General features: G+C 43.4%; 1 long non-coding RNA gene across 1 annotated transcript; it reads left to right on the top strand.

Annotated features, from left to right (window-relative positions):
* The first annotated feature begins 3,633 nt into the window (after positions 1-3,633).
* LOC148832284 (uncharacterized) lies at positions 3,634-10,777 on the top strand. Its single transcript, XR_016091265.1, has 4 exons — positions 3,634-3,928; positions 5,520-5,810; positions 7,850-7,957; positions 9,636-10,777. It is a non-coding gene; the product is annotated as an uncharacterized LOC148832284 (long non-coding RNA).
* The last annotated feature ends 16,886 nt before the right edge of the window (positions 10,778-27,663 follow it).

Genomic DNA, 27,663 nt, shown 5'->3' with positions numbered 1-27,663 from the left:
AAGTCATAAAATAGCAAATGGTATTTAGCTTTCTTTTATAGAGCTGTCTAGGTTCTCTAACATTAATAAACAATCCTCATTTAGAAAACTATGGGTTTTTTTTTGACGTATGTGTTTGTTAGCTTCATCTGGGAAAGAGTGCTGAGTTATCACGGCTACCGCACAGCTGCTGTTGTCTCAATTTCAGACTCAGACTCCTGGCAGAAGGAGTCGGCACATTCAGTCCAGGTTTGTGAGGAGTTTTCTCTGTTTCCCTTACACCTCCCCAAAGACATGCTTCTGGAGATCATGGGTGCCTCTGTATTGTCACGGTGCAGTTATTTAAAACTCCAAGTGAAAAGTTTTTGTTCATTACAAGTATCACCAGACTCCTTCCTGCAAAATCTCCTCTCTAAAAACCTTCTCTACCACTTCTGCCTCATCCTTCCTGAACTGCTCCTCTGGCAGTCCTCTGTCCTGTAATGGAACAGTTCTTTTCGGACCCTATGCGGACGACACAATCTGAACACTGGGGAAAAGTTATGCAGGAATACGGGGATGAAAAAAGGGGGGCGTGTCCAAAGTGCGCTGGTGCACGGGGGAGGTGTGGCCGAGGCAAACAATCCAAAGGTAATCCAGACGGGGAGTCCAAAAAACGGGCAAAGTCCAAAGCCAGGTGATCCATCCAACAAGAGATTAAAACCAGGAACCGGGTCGGAACCGGCAGGGGGAACAGGAACAAGAACAGAGACTTAAAAACATGACGGAGCCAGATGCATCAGGACCCGGGCTCGCATGATATGGGAATCAGATGCAGAGCCTGGAACTGACTGTCTGGCTTTTAAGGGGGACGGGAAGGAGGCTGGAACAAGGGGCAGGTGCACAAAATTAGGTCCGAAGTGAAAAGAGCCGGAGCGCCCTTAAGGAGGAGGGACTACAATCGTGACATGTCCCTTCCTCTCTTCTCTCCCTCGCACCTCTGCCGGGATATATAGCATCAAAGCAGCTTCTAACCCTTAAACTTTATTCTCTTACCCCACTTCTGATCCTCCAGTGTGACTGTATTAAGCATCGGCGAAGTTAATCACATTTTGCTATGAATCTTAGTGTCTGAGTCAATAAGAGAGATGAGCTGACAGTGTACACTAAGTCTACATTTGTCCAATAATAGGACAGTAAAAACAGTATTAGCATCTCTCCAGAAATCCAGAACTGTATTTAGTTTTAACATCCAGGACACAATGAAGCAACGTGGCAAGCAATGATTTTCAACACCAGCAAGGTAAAGTTTCAAGTGGAATGTCAAACGCAATGGAATAGCTGAATTCCACAAAGAAAAGTAGAATCTCAGCTCTTCAGGTGTGAGGGAGAGAAGACGGTAGAGGCGTGTAAATCTATGAGGGAGAGAGAGAACGTTAGCAGGGATATACATCTGCGAGGGAGAGACAGGAGGAAGGAGGAAGATTCAAGGAGAGGGAGTGAGAGGAGAGGAGTTTGGTTGTACATCTGTGAAGGAGAGAGAGGAGGGTATCACGGATACAAATATGTGAGGGAGAGAGGAGGGTAGCAGGGATATATATCAGTGAGGAGAGAAAGGAGTGAAGCAGAGATATAAATCTGTGAGGAAGATAGAGGAGGGTAGAAAGGATATAAATCTGAGGAGAGAAGAGAGTAGCAGGGATTTAAATCTGTGAGGGCAGGAGAGGAGGGTATCGGGGATATAAATATGTAAGGAGAGAGAGGAGGTTAGGAGTTATATAGGTCTCTGAGGGAGAGATTGGAGGGGAGAAGGAATATAAATCTATTAGGGAGAGAGAGGAGGGTAACAGGGATATAACTCTCTAAAGGAGAGAGGAGAGTAGCAGGGATATGAATCTGTGAGGAGTGAGAGGAGAGTAGCAGGGATATTAATCTGTGAGGAGTGAGAGGAGGGCAGCAGGGATATGAATCTGTGAGGAGTGAGAGGAGAGTAGCAGGGATATGAATCTGTGAGGAGTGAGAGGAGAGTAGCAGGGATATTGATCTGTGAGGAGTGAGAGGAGAGTAGCAGGGATATTAATCTGTGAGGAGTGAGAGGAGAGTAGCAGGGATATTAATCTGTGAGGAGTGAGAGGAGAGTAGCAGGGATATTGATCTGTGAGGAGTGAGAGGAGAGTAGCAGGGATATTAATCTGTGAGGAGTGAGAGGAGAGTAGCAGGGATATTAATCTGTGAGGAGAGGGGAGGGCAGCAGGGATATTGATCTGTCAGGGAGGGAGAGGAGGGCAGCAGGGATATAAAACACATGAGAACAGGGCAGGTAAGAAAGTACATCCAAAGGAATGGAGATCTGAGGGAGAGGTGTGAAATCGGGTTGTGGAATCTCTGTGAGAGGAATCAGACAGAAATGTCAGTGAAATCTGGGCCAGGAGAGGTAAAACGGTGAGCACTGGGGTTTGAGAGATCTTTGATCCTCACTACTCTTGACACGTTCCCTGCACACCATGCAGTACATAAGGTGAAAAGGGAACTGGGCAGCTATCATCTGGGAGATATGATCGTCCGTCATCAGGGAGACCGAGGAGTACAGAAGACCTGCTGTGAAGGGGAGGTTGTTGCAGCAACCTGTGAAGCACCTATGAAAAGCAGGTTTGGAAGCTCACAAAATGTGTAAACGGCTTGAGCTGCCACCTCAGTTTATGCATTAACGACAACATGTTCAATGTTCATGGTACGCCTGCTAGGAAGATACTAACCATCTGGGGAGCTAAGTGGCAAACGGAGCATGTGCTTCAGCCCATGTGGAGCCATTCTTCCCCTTGGCCGTGGTTTTGGAGCTGAGACATCTGGGGTTAGTTGGCCAATCTTTTATTGAGTGGCAAGTGCTGTTTATGTTTTCTCTGATGTCTTTAAGCGTAAACTTGAATTTGGGTTTCAGTTCTTGAAAAAGCCTGTGGAGTATGAATTCAGTCAGTGAGATCACTCATACGATGACTTACTGTAGAAAGTATTTTTGATCTACATGCTAAATGTAGATCAGGCCACTATCTGGGATAACAGTATTCATCAGGTTGTCTGTGACTCTTCCAATCATGTCCCATTTTGCTGAATTCCAAATAATGGTCACACATTTTTCAAAATGCATATTTTAATTGAGTCTTTGACACTAAAGCTGAACTCTCCTGGGTGAAAGAAAATAAATGCAGACAAAATCTGGACTGAAGAAAAGAACACTAAAATATGCTGACTAACTTCAACACGGTGGCTTGTAAACCTAAGGGGTGTATAGCATTTTGTGTTACTGGGGGACAGACAGCATTTTCCTTACATTCACACTGGGCAAAACACTGCCAAGTCGATTCTGGAGACAGTCTCCTGAGGTGGTGGGAACAGCTGATGGGAATAAGACTGAACATCTCAGGTTTGATATTAAAGGTGAACTCGGAACATCTCCGTGTTTCTCTGTGGTCTGTGTGGCAGCACTTCTGTAGCTGTTGTTTTATAGCAGGTTTTCCTTCGAACGTACAGACACTTGCAGGGGAAGTGCTGTTAAAATGCTTTTTTTAAAGTCTCTTTCATTTTTTTTTGGTTGGCCACATCAGAGTGCTTCCCTTTTAGCTCATTGATCTGAGGACTGAACCAGCTGTTGCTTGAGTGGTCTTCTGATCTCATGCCCTCTGTGTTTCAGGCCTTTCCCTCTACCAGGCTGAGAATGCAGAAAATGCCAAAGAAGGAGGCTCATTCACTTTCAACGTTTCGGTAACACATAATGGATACTTAAGATACAGTGGAAAAACTGTTTTCACTGTCCCTGAAGATACCAGTAATCGTGGCACAAGGTTTAAAGGGAGAGTGCACTGGGATAAAAAGACTAGACGGATCACCATCACAAATATAACAACTGGGGACTCTGGAGAGTATGAACTAGAGGTGGATAATACAGTGAAGAAATTCACCCTCACAGTCTACAGTAAGTACAGTCAGTGAGAAATTCACCCTCACCATCTACAGTAAGAACAGTCAGAGAGAAATTCACCCTTACTGTCTACAGTAAGAACAGTCAGTGAGATATTCACCCTCACAGTCTACAGTAAGAACAGTCAGTGAGAAATTCACCCTCACTGTCTACAGTAAGAACAGTCAGTGAGATATTCACCCTCACAGTCTACAGTAAGAACAGTCAGTGAGAAATTCACCCTCACTGTCTACAGTAAGAACAGTCAGTGAGATATTCACCCTCACAGTCTACAGTAAGAACAGTCAGTGAGAAATTCACCCTCACTGTCTACAGTAAGAACAGTCAGTGAGAAATTCACCCTCACAGTCTACAGTAAGAGCAGTCAGAGAGAAATTCATCCTCACTGTCTACAGTAAGAACAGTCAGTGAGAAATTCACCCTCACTGTCTACAGTAAGAACAGTCAGAGAGAAATTCATCCTCACTGTCTATAGTAAGAACAGTCAGAGAGATATTCACCCTCACAGTCTATAGTAAGAACAGTCAGAGAGATGTTCACCCTCACAGTCTACAGTAAGAACAGTGAGAAATTCATCCTCACTGTCTACAGTAAGAACAGTTAGTGAGAAATTCACCCTCACTGTCTACAATAAGAACAGTCAGAGAGAAATTCATCCTCACTGTCTACAGTAAGAACAGTCAGTGAGAAATTCACCCTCACTGTCTACAATAAGAACAGTCAGAGAGAAATTCATCCTCACTGTCTATAGTAAGAACAGTCAGAGAGATATTCACCCTCACAGTCTATAGTAAGAACAGTCAGAGAGATGTTCACCCTCACAGTCTACAGTAAGAACAGTGAGAAATTCATCCTCACTGTCTACAGTAAGAACAGTCAGTGAGAAATTCACCCTCACTGTCTACAGTAAGAACAGTCAGAGAGATATTCACCCTCACTGTCTACAGTAAGAACAGTCAGTGAGAAATTCACCCTCACAGTCTACAGTAAGAACAGTCAGAGAGATATTCACCCTCACTGTCTACAGTAAGAACAGTCAGAGAGAAATTCACCCTCACTGTCTACAGTAAGAACAGTCAGTGAGAAATTCACCCTCACTGTCTACAGTAAGAACAGTCAGAGAGATATTCACCCTCACTGTCTACAGTAAGAACAGTCAGAGAGATATTCACTCTCACAGTCTACAGTAAGAACAGTCAGAGAGATATTCACCCTCACTGTCTACAGTAAGAACAGTCAGTGAGAAATTCACCCTCACAGTCTACAGTAAGAACAGTCAGAGAGATATTCACCCTCACTGTCTACAGTAAGAACAGTCAGTGAGAAATTCACCCTCACAGTCTACAGTAAGAACAGTCAGAGAGATATTCACCCTCACAGTCTACAGTAAGAACAGTCAGTGAGAAATTCACCCTCACTGTCTACAGTAAGAACAGTCAGTGAGAAATTCACCCTCACAGTCTACAGTAAGAACAGTCAGAGAGATATTCACCCTCACTGTCTACAGTAAGTACAGTCAGTGAAAGTTCTCTCTGTCCCTCTCGCTGTAGCAGCTCTGTGATATGTGAGGTGTCTGTGTGTGCAGAGCCGGTGTCGAAGCCCCAGGTGAGGATTCTCAAAGACGCATGCACTGCAGAGTGCTCCGTGGAGAATGGAAGACAGGTGAGTCTGTTCTGGAATGGAGAAAAAGACAATGTCAAACTGAACCAAACCATCTCCCAATATCATGACCACCAAGAAGCTATACCATCTCACGATAAAACCCTGAGAGTCAGCGTGCACATGCAAGGAAGAAGCCACATGTATTATTGCATAGCCAGGAACCCAGCTGACCAGAACATGATGACTCTCTCGGCTCCAGACAATTGTGTTACAGGTGAGAGGTTGTGTTTTCTAAAAGTGGAGGCTGCGCACAGTATGTGTGTTCATCTATGTATCTGCCTGTGTCTGTATGTGTTGTATGTGCATAAAGACACACTATGCAGTATAAGGTTCTATCAGAGAGTTTTGCATCACTCTACGCTATCAAAAATAATGTTTCACCATTTTTATATGCTTTAAAGAATATAAAGTACAATAGAGGCTTGACATTTGCAAGGGTTTGGTGCAGAGAACTATCTCAAATAGCTACATAAGCATATAACCAAGTGTATGCTATATCGTTGCTTAATGTACACATTATATAATGTGTATGGTTAACCCTCCCTTGTATGATGATAAAGTACTGATGCATTGGCTTTAAAGTCATTAAAATAATATGAATAAACTAAATCAGACATCAATAATCACAAACTCTCAGGAATCAACTACAATTAATTACATGAATCCCTCCTGTGCATCCAGTGGATGCCTGCACTTTCTCTCTCTGCCTCAGTGATTAGCACCCCCCACTGTAATCAAAAGAGCAAGAAGACAGTCAGAGAGCCAGTGAAGTCCTCTCCAGCCTGTCATCCCCCACACTGCCCACACAGAACTGGGATCCACTCGTTACAATATAAAAACAAGACCATGCTGAGACATGGATGCTGGGTAGTGGGTACTCATGAGGGGGCAGGAAGAGGCTCACTCACTAGCTAGAGTCATCTCACGATCCTAGTGTGTTGTGCATTGTTGTGCACTTGTGTGTTTTGCAAGTTGTTCTTAACGTCTTTTGGCTCAGTTTCATCCCAAACTGCTCTTCTTCCATCCAAGACCCCGTTGGAAGCGAATTTGTGAATGTTAAATGTACAGATGTGGAGACCCTACTGTATAAGGAATTTGCACATTTAATGTTTCTGGACACTTTTTGATGATCACTGTTGGGCAGATCACATGGGTGACTATGGAGTACGCTCAGGTGACGAGGTGATATAAGCAGTTGATTGGCAAGCCTAATGGAAATCAAGATGACAGCACCTTGTGGCGTCGGTCACTGGTAGTGTTGGAGGCAACAGTGAGTCTCCCCAGGTGGACTGTACAGGGTGGCACAGGCTTGGAAGGACTTTAACAGCGATGAATCACAGTTGTGTGTGACCATCTGCAGGCCAGTGAGCAAACAAGCAGAGTGATGCACTGATATTAAATTCAAGCTTTATTATCCCCATGGGGAAAGGAGTGTACAGCAGAGTCTAATACAACAATCCAGGAAAAAAACAAGCAAATATCACCAACAAAGAAGACAGTACAGCAGTGAGTTAAATTCTACATTGTTTGAGAGTGAGATTTGAAAGAGGATGAAAGATTTCCCGAGTCTGTTACCATTATACCTGAGGACACATGGGAATCTCCCAGATGGAAGTGGGGCACTTAGGTGAATTCTGTGAAAAACACAGCAATTGCTGGACAAAATGTGCTGCTCTAGTTCCTATAGACTCCACTCGTAGTCATTAATACCAGTTTGACTGCATGATGCTCTGATCAAGCCCCAGGACCTCACCTGTTGCCTTTCCTGCACCTCGGTCCTCGTGTGAGCTCTGTTTAACATCAGTGTGATGAGCTGGGAGGATGTGTAACTTCGGGGACTTGGAGACCAACAAACAGACATACACTGGGCCAGGATCTCTAACAGGAGTCAGTGTGTGTATCTGTATTGTATTAACCCCTCTCTCTCAGTGCAGTGTTAATGTACTAGAGTGTCCAGTCAGTGTGTCTGTGCTGTATTAACTCCTCTCTCTCAGTGCAGTATTAATGTACTGGAGTGTCCAGTCAGTGTGTCTGTACTGTATTAACCCCTCTCTCTCAGTGCAGTGTTAATGTACTGGAGTGTCCAGTCAGTGTGTCTGTACTGTATTAACCCCTCTCTCTCAGTGCAGTGTTAATGTACCGTAGTGTCCAGTCAGTGTGTCTGGACTGTATTAACCCCTCTCTCTCAGTGCAGTGTTAATGTACTGTAATATATTAATTTCTCTCTCTCTTTGTTTTCCCTTTGATTTTTAGTAACTGTTGATGTGGAAAAAAACCCTCAATACCCATGGATTGTGTTGGGAATCCTGCTTTTTTTTATAATTATAGGTGTGATCCTGTGCGCCAAGAAAAAATGAACAGGCAAGTATCTGTCCTACAGCAATAAATGTGTAAACATGTCAGCATGTTCACCCGTCATGTCTTCTACATTGTTGCCCACTGCACTGACACTGTCGATGTCCCATCACTAATTCTATGCACTTGTAGCTATTTGTTTCATTTAAACTTTAAAAAGCACGTCTTATTGCTGGGATAAGGTGCTCAAGGAATTATGGAAATTGAAAAAATTTCACTTCTGGGGCTGTTGGATTACCTGCTGCATAGCAGCTGAACAGTGGAAAACACCATTTCTTGTGCTTAGAGGAGAACCAATGAGGAAAGCAGCTAAAATGGAGAATCTGGTGGGGTTGTCAGTCTTTGACCGTATTTGAACAGGGATGTATCAGGCCACACGATGCCACTCCCAGCAATAGAAACTTCTGCCGCAGGAAATACCAATTCTTTTGGGTTCTAGTGTTTTGGGTGATGTCACTTCCTGTTACAGAGTAAGTGACACGTGAATCCTTCTGGAGCAAAATAACAGGCTAGAGTGTCTTGTGCACAGTGACACTCAGTTATGCAAGTGATAACTTTGAACAGATCCCAGTCCCAGAAGTCTAGCTCTCAATGCAGGACCAAATATTGTCTTCCGAGACAATGCAGATGTATTTTTTTGTTGTTATTTTTGCGACTTCAATACAAATACTATTAGCAGAAATTCTATACCAGTTCTGCCTCCAAAAAAATTCTAACCACAGAATGATCCAATTAATGTTGGTATTTGACCCCTCATAGAAGATATTCAATGAAGGTTTTAGTCCTGGGTACGCTCTGTTTGTGGACAGGGCACAGTTTTGAGAGAGTCTGGAGGATCATGTCTTGAAACAGGTGCCCCTGCTTGTCCTTTATTCTGAGCAGTGCTGTCCCTCATTAAGGCCTCGTGCAGTTGACTCACAGCAGGAGAAACAGGTGTAGCTGGTCTGGCTGCAGCTCAGACAATGGCGCTATGCTAGGAACCCCCACACTCCGTCTCCTGACACCGTGGGGCTCTGGCTTGTCTTGATGTTGTATAAATGGAGCTCAGGACCACTGGGATAGGCTGTCCTACTGTGTTAATCTTAACAGTTAATCTTTTCAAACTGGAGAGATGACACAGTAGGCAGTACATTATCTAGAAAACAGAGCCCCTTCCTGCCTTTTCACCAGCCTCTGTGTGTCTAGTGGTTCAAAGACCACTCGGATATTCAGTTATCAGGTTCTTCAGGGAGGGACAGACTTGATCCTTTTTCCCCCCAATGCCATGTGTCTGTAGGAAAGGAAGTAATTTTCAAACAGGACCGACAGTACTAGTCCCAGGAAGGCTGGCAACATAGCTGGTGGAGATTTAAAGCAAAGGATACGAGGGAACTTTCCAGCAGCTTCAGATCCTGAAATAGAAGACCCAGCGAAGATGTCCAGAGCTGCGTTCAGCAGGTTCAGCCCCTGCTTTAACAAATCCCAGCATGATGTGCAGCTGTTGTCGTGTGCAGTTTACAATTTGTGTACAGTGAAGACAGAAACTGCAAATTCACATCTCTATCCCTCAGTGAAGAGTCTCCCAGTTCTGTGGGTACCTCAATGATGCGGAGTTCCATCACCGTGTTTCCCAGGTCCCATCAGTCAGTGCAGCTCATTAACATTCACTTTGCTTCATCTCCATCTCTCTCTGTCTCTGCTTCAGGTCTGCCAGGGACTATTGAGTCACAGGATAAGAAGCACCTTGAACAGGTTCTTCTCGACTGTGCTACATCCCGTCTGTGTGCCAGAAAGAATTGGGAAATTGCCCTGTTCTTCACCCTGCTTTGCATAGGACATACTGTATGTATTAGCCTTAGACTTTCACAGGTGTTATATGCTTGACAAGCACTCTCCTCACATTTGTAGAAATGCACTGTTAAAAAGAAACGTGAAACAATGACAGTCGACTTGTCCTCTGTTTCCTGTCCTAGCTAGCTTAATTTTTCATGCTTTGACTTTCCTTTTCAGAGGAGACAGGTGTATACAGATCATCATTTAAGACAAAGAATAAGATAAAAATAAAAATTGTGCACAGATTTAAAAAACAAATCGATGAGAAATCAAGAAAAATGTGAAAGACATTTCCTGTGCTTGAAAATTAAAATGGCCTGTGTCACCTGCAAAAGAGCTAAAGACCTTTTATTTTTCTAGTAATTCACTAACGAATTTGCCAGAAAAACTGTTCAGTATCATTGGATCATTAAGATGTGTGGGGGCAGAAAGTATCTCTCAAACTCTGGAAGCTGCTGCAGCAGGGACGATCCTCTCCAGCTTGTGAAGGAGCTGGTTCTTACTGAAGTTTCCTGCTGATTTACCAACCAAAACAGTGTAATCACGGCATACAGTATGTTTCAACATCAGCCTTCTCCATCTGCAGCCTCTCCAGTGTGCTACAGAGCTGTACTTGATGTCACCAGCTCATGTGTCGCTATATTGATTCTTCTAATCATCCGGTATATAATTCAGGGACTGACTGTCGCAGAATTGTGCGATGGAGTGGGTAGGAAAAGGCTGTGGATTCAGTCCCTCTACTGCAAACTGGACAGTTACACAGGAACTCATCCCCCTCCTGAGTTCACCATCAACTGAAACATTCATTTTGGCCCATGAACAGACAAGCCTCGTTCTAAATGACATCAAAGACTGACGTACTGTACTGGACACAGACTGATCATTAGGATCAGAGCTTCAGAATATACCAGAATTCTGTCGTGCTGTGGCACACCTTATCAGGCATTTGTAATGTTATGTTTGTCTATTTTTAATACCTGATGCTTTTTAATAAACAATTTGATAAAAAAAAAATGTCTTTCAATGTCTTGTATTTCCTGTTTTATTACATCCCACCCAACACTTGTCAACTCTATTATCTTCGCAAACACACAAGACGTTGCAGAAATCAGGCCCTCTCGTGTGCCGGTCTCTTGCCCAGACTCAGCTCTGTTGGATGTGTCTCAGCACTGTGTCCACCTCGGGGGTCAGGAGATCACCAGGGCAGGTGCTGCCGTTGTTCACGATGCAAGTGGACATCCTTCTCTGATAAAGATGCTAGATTCCTACGTTTCCTTTTCTAACCTAAGAAAAACAAAAAAAAAAAGAGAAAAAGAGCACCAAGACCTTCAAGAGGTGACAATGGCTGACAGAGTGTTTTGGTGGTTTAAGAGTACTGCTTGCAATGGTGCTGATGTCTGGTGTACTAGAGCTAACCCTACTCAACCTAATCTAGGGAGCTTTAATCATTAGAGTTTGACCGCTCTCACTTAGATCAGCAAGAGCTGTGACTGCTCCCCTCCCCTTGGGAGCCACCTCAAGTCTTGGAGGGCCACAGTCCAGCAGGGTTTAAAGGATATGAGAGCATAAGAAAGGCTACAGACAAGAGGAGGCCAATCGGCCCATCTGTTCCATTTAGTAATTAGTAACTGATCTCAGGATCTCATCCAGCTGTTTCTTGAAAGAAGCCAGGGTATCAGCTTCAACAACATGGCTGGATAGCTTGTTCCACACCCCCACCACCCTCTGTGTAAAGAAGTGCCTCCTGTCCTGATTGGTAGATCTTATCCAGCTGTTTCTTTAAAAAACCAGGAAATCGACTCTTCTAATTTTAAATAATCTTTTTAAGGTTTACATCATAAATATCTAAAGATCTGGAACGTGAGCTCTGATCAACTTATTAAGTTAATCAATTTCATTAAGTCAGAATTGACCAGCTATAGTTCTTGAGCGCTACAAGATGCTAGCATATTCAATCGAAATGACCCATAAATTGTCACTCTTCGTGTAGGCACAAGACACCAGTACAAAATAAAACCTGTAGAAGAAAATCCTTAGTTAAAAAAGCAAATACAAAATAAGTAAAAATGAACTATATAACTATATAACATTTTAACTAACTATAGTTAAAATGTGATGGAATGAACAATCCAATCACGAATCACACCCCCTTGTTACAGTTATAGCAGCTGGGAAGTTACTTTCAATGGCACAAACGGGCACAAATGTAGCACTAACGAATGAGACCGGTCCCGTTCCCCTATGATGTTGCAGGGGGGCTGAGTGACATCACGACTCCTAAAAAAACAAGGCGCATTTACAAATTTACAAATCAGCACAAATGTAGCACTAACGAATCAGGTGGTTTTCATCGTTTGTGCCATCTGTAGGGGGGCCAACTTCACAGAGTTAGGATTTTACACTATTTTAAACCAGTTCGAATGAAATATGGTAGTGCTTCCACATTCCTGAGGGTTCAAGGCAGAGAACAGTCCCCAGCTGCGAAATTTGCACACATTCGAACCCTACACCATTGAATAACGTACTACAGTATACTAAGTAAAGTTGTTCAATTAAAAGATCATGCAAAAAGAGGGAAGTACCAAACACAGGAACAACAACAGATTAACCAAGAGACATAATTTAACATTGATGAAAGAGGCGATACAGAGTGGTAGTTGGAACAGACGCAGTGCGGACTGCACGGGTGACCCTGGCCAGCACTACAGGGGTCTGGGTGTTTCTGTAGATTCTTCACATCACATATAGGACACCCATGAAGACCTGCAGTCTGAGCGGCAAGACAGAAGCAGGTTCCAGTGTGATTCCATCCTCCAGGTTTCAACTGAATCCCTTCTGCAGTTTGTACGAGAGGGGCAGCTTGCAATTTGAGGGAACAAACATCCTCGGGCAGCAGTCTTTGCTTACACAAGAGCTCAATTTCAACATTAGACGAGCAGACTGGCGCTAGAATAATTCCACCCGCGTTTGGAGTTCACCTGCTGACCAGTCCTCGCACAGGAGCAGTTGGCACAGTGGGCAGTGACATGGTCACTGCAGTGAGCGAGCAGGGGGGCAAATCAGGGGCTTCGCTGGCTGTTCTCAGAAACTCAAGCTTCTGTTCCAGCAGTGAAGCAGCCTGAGGTGTCAGAGCAACAGGACGGGCAAGGCTGTTTGTTAACAGGAAGTGTTACAATAAACTTCCTGTTAACAAACAGGAAGAAGTTTGTTCCACACCTGAAGAAGGCTCCACGGCCGAAACGTTGTGTTCTCTTTCTTCTTTTTTTCAGCATGGAATAAACCTATTATGTGTTACAATAAAGAATGTAAAGAAATGGTGCTCAGTCAGCCATATTGGCCTTACACAAGCCCCACTCTCGCCTACATTTGTCTGGTTGGTGCCAGACATTTACAGGCTCTGCAGTTAACTGCCTAACTGTTTTTCAGGAGCAATCAGTGCAAAGGTCCATAAACACAAGATTTTCAAAGAGTTTTCAGAAACACTGATCGAAGCACAATGCCAAAGCTTGTATTGTGTTGTTTCCAACTCAGAACCCCCTGGAAATCTGTTTTGATTTTCATGTGTTTTGCTTAGAAATTGAGCCAGGTATGTACAGTAGTAACAGGTGCTCCATTACTGTGTCAGTTACGGATGGAAATTGAAGATGATCACCAGTCCCGAGTTCTGCTGAGTGGCGTCTCCAAACCACCCATTTGCTCCAGGATTAAAAAAAAAGCACCGTACCGGAAAGGAATATCACAGAGGCCCTGAAGATGTACAAACGTGTCTACACATACTAATTTAACACTTCATTTTCTCGCCAGACTTCCTGGGTGCCAGAACAGTTCAGTACAGTTTATTATCCAGGATCACCCACACTGGATCGTGTCCTGAAAGGGACTTTCGGACACAAACCTACACCTGCCCAAGTTCGGGAAGACGTTACTCCTAACCCTCGGTCTCTGCAATTATCCCAAATCTCCCGGAAGTTCTGGGAATCTCCCGGAAACGAGCGTCTTCTCCCTGACTCCCGCAAGTGATCCATAATCTCCCGGAAATCGCCCCCCCGCTCCTAAATTTTTCTTCTGGCGACACCCACGGTCCGAAAAATCATTAGCGAATCATTATTTAATTATATATCCACGATTTTTTTTTTCACGAACCCCCCCGCCTTTCCGCAACAGGGATTCCCTGTACGTAATGTCGCTGTACGTGAAGAACCAATTTGTGAAGAACCAACTACACGAAGGTTTACCCCTGCCTTCTCCCTGGAAAACACAATGTTACATTAGCTCGACGCACCGTCTGTAACAGCGATTTTTTCCATAGTGGTAAATATTTCCATAAAACTTGTTTTTGTTCTCAAACTGTTCACAGTTTGAGGAATCTAAATAGTAGGTGTTGTAAGTGCCTTACAAATGTACAAATGGAGCAAAAAACTTGATAACGTGCCCTGCTTAAAAAATCCTAAAAAGGTTAGATAGTTTATTAATCCCATGAGGGAAACTGCAGAATACTAGACTATATGCTATAGTAGTACTATAGCATAGTTATGCTATAAACATTGTAGCATTGTACAGAGAAAATAATCATATACAATTACAAACCAGTTTACGAATTCTCTTTAAAAAAATATTTATATATATATTGCAATGCTACAATTTATTTAAATGTTTTCCCAAGGAAACAACTTGAGAACTTTAAATAGAATTGAATCACACAAAGGAAAATGTTTGACACAGGTTTACTTATCACAGATGACCACCCTTCTCAGCCTGATTAACATGCAATTTCTATACTCCAATTGAGGAACACTAATGCATTAACTTGACCTAAACCGCTGGACAACGTTTGACCTTAAAAGTAAGTGAAGTTGAAAGTATTGTCTGAGCTCGTGAGCTCCCCTTCGACTCTGCTTGTTGCAGTTGAGGGTGATATCATGTCTACTCTCATTTTTAAGCTCTATGCTTTGCCTGTCTGTGTCTCGTTTTATTGGGGAGTCCCTGCTGCATCGTGTCTTGCTGTGTCAATAGAGAGTTTATTATTTGTTGTGGGAAATTCTTCATCAGAGGAGCAGGACATCGTCTTGTGCAAATTCAGGTTTATTGAGCTCAATAAGGACAGCAACGTGCGCTGGGTCTGCCCCACAGAACGGACACCCTGGAAGGGGTTTCTGACCCTTATATACAGTATGGGCTCAGAAAGAAGTTTGGTTTCACAGTTTTATGGTTTGTTATGGATATTTGTCCTGTCCTTTGGTGTGCAACAGTCATTGATCTGCTTTATCCTGTGTTGTTTGTTTATGGCTGTTGGTCCTGTTTTTTGTTATGTAGCGGAAGTTGCTGGAGCTACTAAAGCAAATCAGCTTTATTGCATGTTAGCATAACCTTTGGTGAAGGTTGAATTAGCAGATCCCCGCAATACCTTCAACAGTGTGGTTAAGAAGTAATATTGCAATGCTGGATGTGTGCAAAATTTACATGTCCCACTTCATTTTTGATCTGTTTCTGACTCACTAATCACATGTTACAATTATACCCACATATAATGGCCTAGTGCAAGCAGGCACACTCAACTTGCCATCTTCAAAATGCTGTTAGACAACACGTTTCCTCCAAATATCCTGAACTCTCTTCATACGTCACCTACTGACAGCATGTTACTTGATAAGGCTGATATACGGTTTGTTTTTGTGAACTTGCATTCTTGTGGTTATTCACACTCTCGACTCTACTTCCTCTGGAGTCAAAAACCATTTCTTCAAAAACGAAACCTAGAGCTATTGAAGCAGATAAGACACCTGGCATTTCTCCTGCATATTTTACTGTACAGGGAGCACATTCTCAGGAGTCTGAATTTAATTCAGAATTCAGGGAAATAATAGTTTCACAGTGAAGAACTCTGGCATTAGGAACATATTTGGTTATATATATTTGCTCATTTTAGTTTATAGCAAATCTACCATTGGGTCAAGCAGCAATGATGAAGATGAGCAATGATGGTGATGCTACTGCATTCATCTGAAGTTCTGGAAGAGCTGCAACAGAAACGGCCCGCCCAGGCCCTGGAGAACCACAGTTCTGGCACATTCGAGCAGTTGCCCTGAAATCCCTTCTGAACTTCTGTTTTGTTTGAGCCCCATCTCATCTGTCAAGGACATTTTGCCCGCAGCCATATCACTCTCCAACTCACAACTGGCAGCCCACTGAAGCCCAGCAGGTGTGAGCCTGGTCAGTACCTGGATGGGAGACCTCCTGGGAAAAACTAAGGTTGCTGCTGGAAGAGGTGTTAGTGGGGCCAGCAGGGGGCGCTTACCCTGCGGTCCAAGTGGGTCCTAATGCCCCAGTATAGTGACGGGGACACTATACTGTAAACAGGCGCCATCTGATGAGACGTAAAACCAAGGTCCTGACTCTCTGTGGTCAACAAAAATCCCAGGGTGTTTCTCGAAAAGAGTAGGGGTGTAACCCCGGCGTTCTGGCCAAATTTCCCATTGGCCCTTACCAATCATGGCCTCCTAATAATCCCCATCTATGAATTCACTTCATTACTCTGCTCTCATCCCCACTGAGAGCTGGTGTGTGGTGTGCGTTCTGGTGCACTGTGGCTGCTGTCGCATCATCCAGGTGGGGCTGCACATTGGTGGTGGTGGAGGGGATCCCCATTACCTGTAAAGCGCTTTGAGTGGAGTGTCCAGAAAAGCACTATATAAGTGTAAGCAATTATTATTATTATTATTTTGTGACAGGAGGAAGCAAGGAAGCAGGCGACTAGTTCAGCTAAAATGAGACTGCAAGGGCAGCAGTATTTTAGGGGCCTGCACTGGGGCTTTCTGTAAACATAACTCACTGACACAAGCAGAACAGCAGCCTGAGGAAGTTTCTTCAGTTAAAAACACAAATGGGTGATTTTGGGAAAGAATCACAGAATGCTGATTTACTTGGTTTTCTTGCCATTTCACAACCATTAAACTCTCCTGACTGAGTGGCAGCGATACCATGCAGTTCCAGACAAAAATGAGAAATCGTAAGAAAGCCATGTGTGTCCTACTCAGTAATTCAACTGTGAGTCGGCTTACCAGGTGAGTAAGCCTGGGATGGCTTACTCTCCCAATACATATCCAGAAAGATGCCAAGGGAACGCTGGAGAACCTTTTCCGAAATGCAATATTCAGAGGGAAAGGAAGAACATTTGAAATAAATTCTCAGGTTATCACAAATAACCACTCTTTATAGCCTGACTGCCATGGAAAGGACAGTATTTATATAGTGAAAAGCTACAGAGCAGTCATTCAGTAGTACAGTAATACAACTATACTTTACTACTTCTGTACTCAAATTCAGAAACTGTAATGCATTACTCCCTTCCTGACTCTACTTGCTGCAGTTGAGTGTGGTGCCATGTCTGCCCACCCTTTGGTTCCTGTGTTCTGTGCTCAGCCTCTCTGTGTTTCGTTTTCTCAGGTTGTCGCTGCTGCTTTCTGATTTCCTGTGTGAGCAGAGATTTCATTATTAATCTGACTGTGACTTATTGTCGATCAGTCCCAACATTTCTCCTCAGATGCTGTAGAATCACTGTACAGCTCTCCTCACAAGCCCTGGACAGCCTGCAACCTCCCAGGTCACCCAAAGCCTACACCTGCCCTCTGTTCCCCCCTCCTCCTCAGCCCTGGGCTCTAATTCATAATCATGTCCTGTCACAACATTTCCTTCAAAGAGGAGGCCCCCTCAGGTGAACCTGATCCCAACTCAGTGGTTGCAAACACCTTTTAAGATCATTTACTAACTATGAAACAAAACAGAAGACACAGGACACTAATGCAAAAGGAAATTCACAGTACATTTATTAATTTCATTAACTCCAGAGGCCCCAGTCATAGAGCTATGAAACTCTGGAGTCTTGACCGAAGGCGGTGTGGAGCTGTGGTCAGGGCTCTGGACTCTTGATCTAGGTGGTGTGGAGCTGTGGTCAGGAGTCTGGACTCTTGATCTAGGTAGTGTGGAGCTGTGGTCAGGGCTCTGGACTCTTTATCTAGGTGGTGTGGAGCAGTGGTCAGGGCTCTGGACTCTTGATCTAGATAGTGTGGAGCTGTGGTCAGGGCTCTGGACTCTTGATCTAGGTGGTGTGGAGCTGTGGTCAGGGCTCTGGACTCTTGATCTAGGTAGTGTGGAGCTGTGGTCAGGGCTCTGGACTCTTGATCTAGGTGGTGTGGAGCTGTGGTCAGGGCTCTGGACTCTTGACTGAAGGGATGGTGGAGCTGTGGTCAGGGCTCTGGACTCTTGATCTAGGCAGTGTGGAGCTGTGGTCAGGGCTTTGGACTCTTGATCTAGGTGGTGTGGAGCTGTGTTCAGATATTCTACACTGGCAGCATGGTAGCTGTATCTCTTGTAAGTAGCTTTGGTAACAATAAGTCAATAAGTCAGAGCTCATCTGTGTGACATCTGGGTCACTGAAGCAGGAGGAGGATGGGATCTGAGCTCAGGGGGCTTGTGCACCTGCAATGCAGGATCAGTGATGGTGAATTGTAGCCACCCAGCAGGTTTGCAGGGAGGCACAGGGCAGAGCTCAGTGTGTTCTGACCCAGGAGGAGAGACGACACCTTGTACACACACACTGCAGTGGAGCGCTGCTGCAGTTCAAAGTGTCGCAGCACTGAATACGACACCGTGACCTCAGGAGCTGCTGGACTGATGTAACAGACAGAGTTTCAAGAGCCATTGCAGTGAAGCAGGTTAATAAAAATCAACCTTTGTGCTTTGTCTGAACAATTCCACTCTCAGTCTTCCTGTCCCTAAAGAGGAATTGTCGTCAGTATAGATAGAAGGTTATGTCAGGGAACCGATAGGTAGAATAGGAGGATCCTTATGCGTAACCGAGAATCCTGCAGAATGTGGAGCAGCACAGGGACAATCCAGAACACGTAATCCAGGAGCTTGGTTGATTGGAGAAGCAATGAGTCTGGTTACCAGGGAAATCCAAAAAGGACAATCCAAAAAATGAAATCCAAAGAGCATGGTCAAAAAGGCAAAAGCAAGTCCAAGGAGTCCAGGGGGGAAATCCGGGGGGAAATCCGGGGCGAAGTCCAAAGGTCCAAAACCGGTTGATCCATCTGAGACAAAGACAAGACAGAGTTAAAAACCGGAATGGGATCCGGTACAGGGACAGGGAAATAAAAACAAGATGACGAGGTCAGGCGCTCTGAGCCCCGGACTCAGCAGGGTCAGGACGCCGATAGGAGGCCTATGCCCTCAAGCCGCGGATGTAGGGCGACTTGGTGGTAGGCGGGCCTCCGGGCGTCCATCTTCCAATGCAGAGCCAGGAGTAGCAAGAGCGCCCGGTTTAAATAAGGAGGGGCAGGATTGGAGGCAGGTGCACATAATCAACTAAAATGTGAAAGAGCCGGAGCGCCCTTAAGAGGAGGGATTACGATCATGACAGGTTATTTATGATGCTTCATGATTGGACTTCTCTCACAGGAAGCAGCTTTGCAGTATGTCAGTGCACAAAATGTCCTCCTCTGCTGATGCTGAAGATTTGAAGATTTGCCTTTGCCAATAACAATCCTCACACAGTTACTGAGCCATCTGAGTCTGATGAGTGTGGTTTCCTTGTGATTCCTCTTTGTCTGAAATTACATGGCAGTGCTTGGGTACCTTCATCACTAATGATTGAAAGTGGCCCCAGCATGTAACTGGAGCTACAAAGAAGGCACATCAGCGCCTTTACTTCCTCAGACAGGTGAAAAACTTTGGTCTATCTTCAACTGTCCTGACCACATTTTACAGGTGCGCTATGGAGAGTGTGTTCATGTGTGGGATTACAGTGTGGTTTGGCAGAAGCTCATTGTCTGACTGTAAGGCGTTACAGGGGGTGATCAGGTCAGCCCAGTCCAGCATTGGAGTATAGCTCTCCTCTGTTTCAGACATTTTTACAGCTCGCTGTCTCAGGAAGGCTGGAAGTATCGCTAAGGACAAGAATCATCCTGGTTTCTCACTTTTCTCCCCCCTTCCCTCTGGTAAGCGTTATAGGAGCATAAAGGCCCAAACTTCCAGATTCAGAGAGAGTTTCTTCCCAGCTGTCAGATTACTGCCCCTACCCCTGACTCACACTGGAGTGTGTGTTGTATGTAATTGAACTTGTTGTTGCTGCTGCTGTTCTGTCTTTATGTTTTTGGTGTTTCCTTAACGTCTTTGTATTCTTTGTATTGGAGCATACATGCAAATACGCATTTCATTGCACTTGTGCATAGGACAATCAACTGAACTGAACTCTGTGATTCAGTCAGGTGAGTTTAAAGGTTTCGGGTTGGCAAATAGAGATCAGATGAGTAGTCTGGGATTTCTTCCACAAAACACCCACTTGTGTTCTATATGTTCTATTCAGGAGGACAAAATAAAGGTCTCATCCAAACTCTGTAAGAATATACAGCACCATTTTATGAGAGCAACCACCCTGATCCAGGTAGTAACATCCCACACAAGAAACTTTCTCAGGTTGCTCTTCTACAGCTATGAAATAAAATGAGGCCTCAAAACAAGGAGAGCAACACAAAATAATCAAATCCAGGTCAAACAGCGTGTCCTTAAGTAACAGGGAGTTATTTGACTGTAACAAACATACAGTGCTAATTCTAAAACAAAAGAAACAGAACTCTATAGTTCAGCATCAGAGTACAACCCACTTGCAGATAAAGGAAAACCCGGCACTGACAGGCTGAAAGAACTGATCCTTTTTAGACTTGAACAGAGAAGACTATGACGAAACCTGACACTGGTACAAAAGGGTCTCGCCATCTGCAAATGTAACATTCACAAATTCGCTTGGCGGACGGGGTCTTGATGGAAAGAACAGAAGACCGGGATGAAACCAAGCCGAAAGAGCAACTTTCAAATGAGCCGTGCTGCAGATGAGGATCATGAGACGAATCAGTTTGAGAATGGGTTTCTCCCTGACCCCTGCTCAAATACCCACTACCCAGCATCCAAGTCTCAGCGTGGTCGTTTTTATATTGTAACGAGTGGATCCCCGTTCTGTGTGGGCAGTGTGGGGGATGACAAGCTGGAGAGGTCTTCACTGGCTCTCTGACTGTCTTCTTGCTCTTTTGATTACAGTGGGGGGTGCTTATCACTGATGCAGAGAAGAGAAAGTGCAGGCATCCACTGGATGCACAGGAGGGATTCATGTCATTAATTGTAGCTGATTACTAAGAGTTTGTGATTATTGATGTCTGTTTTAGTTTATTCTTCTTGCTCTTTTGATTACAGTGAGGTTTGCTAATCACTGAGGAAGGTAAAGTGCAGATATCTGCTAGATGCAGAAGAAGGATCTGTGTCACAAACCTGGTAGATTTCTTCAGAAGGAACAGTGTAATATGTACCTAAGTGTGCAATTGGAAACTACAGAGAAGTGCATTTATTAACCAGAAGAGGAGGGAGATTTTTAAACAAATGGTTGCAGTATGGAACAAGAAACCGAGTCACCGTTTCCTTGGTTTCATTTAAGAAACAGTTGAATGAGATCCTTGGATCATCGGATTGCATCGGATTTCGTCCAAGCCAAAATACTCTGAGCCCTTCAGAGCCTTTTGTTTTTCTTTAATGAACGAACAGTCTTCGAGAGTCTGAACTATTTTTCAAGTTTCACTAGCATGTGTAACGATCATTATAACGTTCTCGACAAATGAAGTTTCAAAGAGGTCTTCGCCGAAGAATTTCAAAGAGGTCTTTAGCCAGAATCCTGACCAGGTCTAGTGCAAGTGTTCACATTACTCCTATCCTGAAGTCCTTGCACTGGCTTCCGGTCAAATTCCCCGTAGACTTTAAAATCCTCATGCTCACCTATAAGTCTTTACATGGCTTGGCACCTCAATACCTGTCTGAACTTTTATCGCCCTACTCCCCACCTCGCAACCTCTGCTCTTCAAATTCTGCCCTCCTTACTGTCCCCCAAGCCCGTCTACATTGTATGGGCGACAGGGCCTTCTCCTGCTATGCCCCCAAGCTCTGGAACTCTTTGCCCAAGGATATTAGAGAGTCAACTTCTCTTAACTCCTTCAAATCCAGACTCAAAACCTTCTTCTTCAGAAAAGCCTTTACTTAACTGGTTCCATTCTTCACCCCTCTGCTCTTCTTAATACCACCTTCCACGGTCTCCTCTATTGTTATTGTTGTATTGTTGTAATTATAATTGTGTCCTATCTTGTGATATCTTCTTATTTATTGTTGTAGTCTTCTTATTTATTGTTATTGTCAACCTGTAAAGCGCTTTGAGAAGCCACCTTTAAAGGCGCTATATAAAATAAAGTTTATTATTATTATTATTATTATTATTATTATTATTATTATAAGATGCAGAAAATACTTTATATCAGAAATCAGTTCAACTCTCTGACGCTGGGTGTCGTGTTTTTTGGGGTTCTTTTATATATAACTTAAACACAATTGAACATAACACAAGGAAATACGTTTTAACTTAACTTTGACTAAAACCGTTATACAGGTAACGTGTCTGTTTACAGCTCAGCCAAATATTAACGTTCTAGCTTACTCTAGGGAGTGTCTCACAATTACTAGACTATCTGAAACATAAGGGAGTGTGTTAAAACTACCTAGCATGACACTGGGGTCAATTTATCAAATATCACAATGAAAAGATTTGGCGTCATACTTTGAAAAGGGAGGCGCTATTTTGAAATGCAAAACATCCACCCCACCGGACTCAGATTGCTCAAAATGCAAAACCGCTGTGTTCATCACATCAAGTAATTAAAAATACCTGTTGGTTAACTTCTGAGGTCTGCACGTGTGAGACAGTAGTTTCCAATGTTGTTTCGCGGTTGCGTTATGAACTATCTGGGTCAGTTTAGTGCTTTCTTTAAATACGTGGTTCGAAAGATGGTTTGAATCTTTAAACGGCCCTTGATTTACAAATTAATTTAAAAACGACACAATGAGAAACCGATTACTTCTTCAGATTTTTAAAAAGGACACAACTACGAAATATTAAGAGGTGCTAGTTAAAGCCTCTTTGGAAGAACATGCAGTTGCTCGCCAATGTTCGCCTTTTAAGGCTACATCGGCAACTCTTCTGATTAGGGTATGAGATTGGCTTCATCACTCTGCTCTCCTCCCCACTGAGAGCTGGTGTGTGGTAAGAGTACTGGTGCACTATGGCTGCTGTCACATCATCCAGGTGGGGCTGCACACTGGTGGTGGTGGAGGGGATCCCCATTACCTGTAAAGCGCTTTGAGTGGAGTGTCCAGAAAAGTGCTATATAAGTGTAAGCAATTAGTCTTAGAGAATAGCCTAATAGTCCACAGACTTCCTGCATATTTAATCGGTTTATTGTTAATTTGAAAGAACTCGGACGGAGTCGTCCCACACCTGCAGTGAACCGTATCCTGAAACGGACCTCCAGACATAAACCCGAACCCGCCCAGACTTGGGAAGACGTTTCCCTGCTCCTCTCCCTCTCCACGGACTGTCATGATGTATCAGGAATCATTTCGGGATTTATACTTAGGGAAGTATTTCAAGTCTCGCTCTGTCTTCCTCAGTAAGACTTGAATTCGTTGCGAATATAGTATTAGGCTTCAGGGAAGTACAATTCTCACAAACAGCGAAGGTTTGAGGCGCGAAAAGGAAGGAGCGAAGGAAACGAACTTTCCAGTTGAGCGGTGGCGAGTTGTCATGGAAACGGTTGAGTGAGCTCGCGGGGCGAGGACCCGCCAGCCGAGACGTGAAAAACTCACAGCGGGCGCTTCCCAATCTGGCGGAATAGCTAGAGTGACCGGCGGTTATTGATGAAAACTCACAAGTGTATTGAATACTAGTATTTGAGTTTACAAAATAGTCACAGGGGTCCGCGGTTAAGAATTGAGCGCGGTAGCGGCTGGACTAACGGAATAGATCCAAGTCTGCTGGTGGCGACCCCAGGAATCATATTGCCGCCCCGAAGACACACTTCAGCCCGCTGTGGGATTAAACTGCTGTGTCGATTAAAAGACCTACTGGAAATATGTCTGGGCACACAACGGGCTGCAGGTGCTCTGGACAGGTTGGTATTTACCCGTCGTGTGAATACAGTGTTTTATTAAAATACTTAATTCCAGTTTTAGTGGTTGAAGCTTTTAGGCGGGAAATGGGCGGAAGGAAAAATGCTGCCTGGTAGCAGTTCTACGGGGTCGTCATGGCAACGAGCAGCTGGCTATAGAGCTGCGCAGTTAAACTTTGGAGCTGAAATTCTGCAGATCTCACCTCGTTTTTTACGACCAGCTCTTCTTCGCAAGTGATTTTTCAGTTGTTTCCCATTTTGTATCTGGGTTATATCTTTGCTATGTGTAATACACTATACTTTAAACTGTTATTAAACTATTATCACAACTGCTCGGGTGGAGGTCAAATTCTAATTTCCCCACTTACTGTGCATAAAATCTCACTGAACGAACACCACAGCCCTGCCCTCTCCAGTGTGGCTGCAGCCCCCCCCCCCCAACATCACTGCTATAGCTGCTTTCTCTTGTTCGCACCTCATACAGCAGACATCAGCAGCATCAGCACTTTCATTTCCTCAGCCAGGCGAGATAAAACAAAAGCACTAAGCACACTATCTCTTTATTTCTATCGGCTAGTTTCATTGTTGTTACAATTTGACCAAACAGCTGAAAGTAAGGGAACCTCTAGTTTCAATAGCTCAATGAAGGTGATAATTAATGTTTAAATAAATAGGTAGATCTTGGGGGCTGAGTTTGGACAGTCCCACCCTGTATAAATATGAGAAACATGAGGTTGGTCTTCACCAAACAGACATGCGGAAACAAGTCATGCCACGATCTAAGGAATATCTGAGTACCTCAGAATAGTTATTGATGTTCTTTCTGGAAAGAGATACAAAACTATTTCTATTGACGTGGGGCTCCACCACTCCATTGCCATACAGATGTCTACAAATGGAGAGTGTCTTGTGGGTCAAGAACATTGTCACCCCACCAAGGAAACCTCACTGTGATGATGGGATGAGAGTGGAGGTCTGTGAGTTTTATATAGACCAGGGCTGGCCCAAATCGGTCCTGCTTGCTTAATAAAGTCCTCACACTCATCACCATCATCGTGTAACGTATATAATCATAATTTTACTTCATAGTCATTGAGCAGAGTCTGTGTTTTAGCATTTCCAGTAGAAGTATAACCAGAAATTCCCTGACACAACAGTGTTACCGTAAATGTGACTATTGTAAAAAACAATGATATACATATAAATCAATAGAACTACATCTTTTGCAAATACTTAAAAAGTTGCATCTTCCGCAAAGCAGGCCAATTTCGTTTTGCTGAAACAATACTGTCAGCAGAGTTATTTGGAGAGTTCCATCCTAAAACCAAAAATTTCCTGACTTTCACGAATGATCTTTTTCTCAGAACTGCAGATGATCCACAAGTCTCCGGGGTCAATGTTCTCTCTACTTAGAATTATTTTCTCTTTGGTTTAACATAACTAGACACAGTAATCTGTTTTTTTAAAAGACATTCGGTCAGTGTGGTGCTTTAGAACTGTGGTCTATACTAAATTGTGAGTAATATTTCTTTGATTCCAAGATTAGAAGAAACAACGTGTGAATTTTAAAGGGTTGCTGCTGAACCCATGAGGTTGAGTTAAAGACATCCTGTGGTCTGGACTTCCCCCGGGCACAGCATCACACTTTTTCTAAGACGATGGTGCTTGCTCAGTAATTAACGTCTCATTAACCACAAGCCCTCTTCTATAGCACATCTCTAGATGTTCATAAGGAGAGCTCTTAGGTTCTGGGTTCAAGTCTGGCCTTGGATTCCTGTCTGTGTGAAGTTTGCATGTTCTCCCATGGCTCACCCAGATTTTCTCTGGGACCCCTCCTCCCAAAAGACATGCAGATTAGATTTGATCACTACTCTGAACTTTTCTGGTTGGCGTTTTCACACTTGGAGGACTTGTTCCCAGTATCTTAGTGGCCTCCTCTCACTTGTACCCTAACCCATGATCTGATCCGGCCACAGAAGTCTGAAATCTGAATTCTGCACCAACTGCTTCTCACATCTCTTAGAGATGCTTCTGCTACCCATCTGGACAAGTGCTCAAGCAAATATGAATTCAATTTGTAATTAACAAATCAGTTAGTATGTACTAAACTGAACAATTTAGTGTCTCATTCTTTCCAATGAAGGGTGGCAGTACTGTTGCTTGCAACTGTTAATTAACCAACAAACCAAATATGTGAGCAATACTGCCACCTTGGGGTCTCTGGGAGGAATGTTCTGTCTACCAAGAAATCCACATGGCTGTTCTTCAGTCTCTGTCTTGGAAAGTTACTTACCTTAAAATCTACATTATAAATGAAAGAGACCAAGTGGCCCGTCTCTCTTATTGTAGTTTCTAGTTGATAGAGGGTCTTATCAAGCTGTAACTTGTAGGATCCCATTACCTGCTTTGACAGCACAGCTAGGTTAATAGTTCTTGCTGTAGAGCTCTTTCCAATATAAAGTACCATGAAACAGAGAAAGTTATTTCTCAACTGAATCATCCCAATGTTTGCAATTTGACCTTAATTTGCCCTAAAACAATCCTGGGCTTTACATTGTGTGTGTATATCATTCAAGGACGTCTATTCCTGATCCTTGGAGACCAGATTGCAGATTTTCATTCCAGCTCAACTCTTAACAAGCTAGATCATCTTATTAGTTTAATTAGACCAGTTCAAAAACTTATCTCAGTTTATCAAGGTCTGCTGCTTTAAAGGGACATCTGCAGACAGCAGACAGCAGACACACTGAACCTGCAGGACCAGGACTGGAGAACACAGTGATGAAACCCGTTCATAGATGGGGATTATCAGGAGGCCATGAATGGTAAAGGCAAGGGGGAAATATGGCCAAGACACCGGGGTAACACCCCTATGTCTTTTGAGAAACACCTTGAGATTTTATTGACCATGGAGAGTCAGGGCCTTGGTTTTACATCTCATCCAAAGGACGGAGCCTTTTTTATGGAATAACATCCCTGTCACTAGCTTGGGGCATTAGGACCCACACAGACTGCAGGGTGAGCGCCCCCTACTGGTCCCACTAACATACCTTCCAGCAGCTTTACATTTTGCCAGTGACACTTCTTTTCTCTTCCTTTCCTACACATATAATTTTTCCCAATTTTACATTTTTAAAGGAAGAATAATTACTGAATTTTTATATTCACTGTGTAACTTTATATTTGACAAATACAGTATTACTAAATGCATGTTGTTGTTATTTTAATTCTACAATATTATTCTTTTTATGTAAGGTTTTAATTTCTGTTTACATCAAACATGCATTTCATAATTGTCTTTTACTGAATAGTCATTTATCCCTTCCTACAACTGAACTGAGGTTTTGCCAGCTAAATACACTCACACCTTTTTTTGACACACCAGACAAGACATTAAACACCAAATATAAAAACATCAGACATTAAAGCTCCAGATTCACACACATTTTACATTTTGTTCCACAAGGTTTTCATTTACAGTAGTTGAAATGTATTAATGATTTCCAGTGTGATTCATAAATTTGGTCATTTCTTCCTTAGCAAGGGAATCTATATTTATCTTAATATAATAACTTTTAGCCATAGATTCTTTAAGTGTTTCTTTCTGCCACAACCGCTGTGGCTCTTTCCCCAATTCATATTTAAAGGTATTGGATCTTTTGTCTTATATGATCACAACTGACACAGTACTCCTACCTGATTACAATATTCTTGCTTACAGCATTTTGCATAATGTCTAGAGAGTACACAAATATAGTCATTCAAGTATTCCTATCAATGTTAGTTTTACTTTTGCAATTTTTTCCATCTTGTAACACTGCGTGCCCACACATAACATATACAGTACATTGTCTACACATATATAAA

The sequence above is a fragment of the Atractosteus spatula genome, chromosome 6, assembly GCF_055471065.1.
Source record: "Atractosteus spatula isolate fAtrSpa1 chromosome 6, fAtrSpa1.hap1, whole genome shotgun sequence".
In the NCBI taxonomy this organism is placed as follows: Eukaryota; Metazoa; Chordata; class Actinopteri; order Semionotiformes; family Lepisosteidae; genus Atractosteus; species Atractosteus spatula.
The sequence above is the reverse complement of the archived record's forward strand: the minus strand, read 5'-3'. Positions and strand labels throughout refer to the sequence as shown.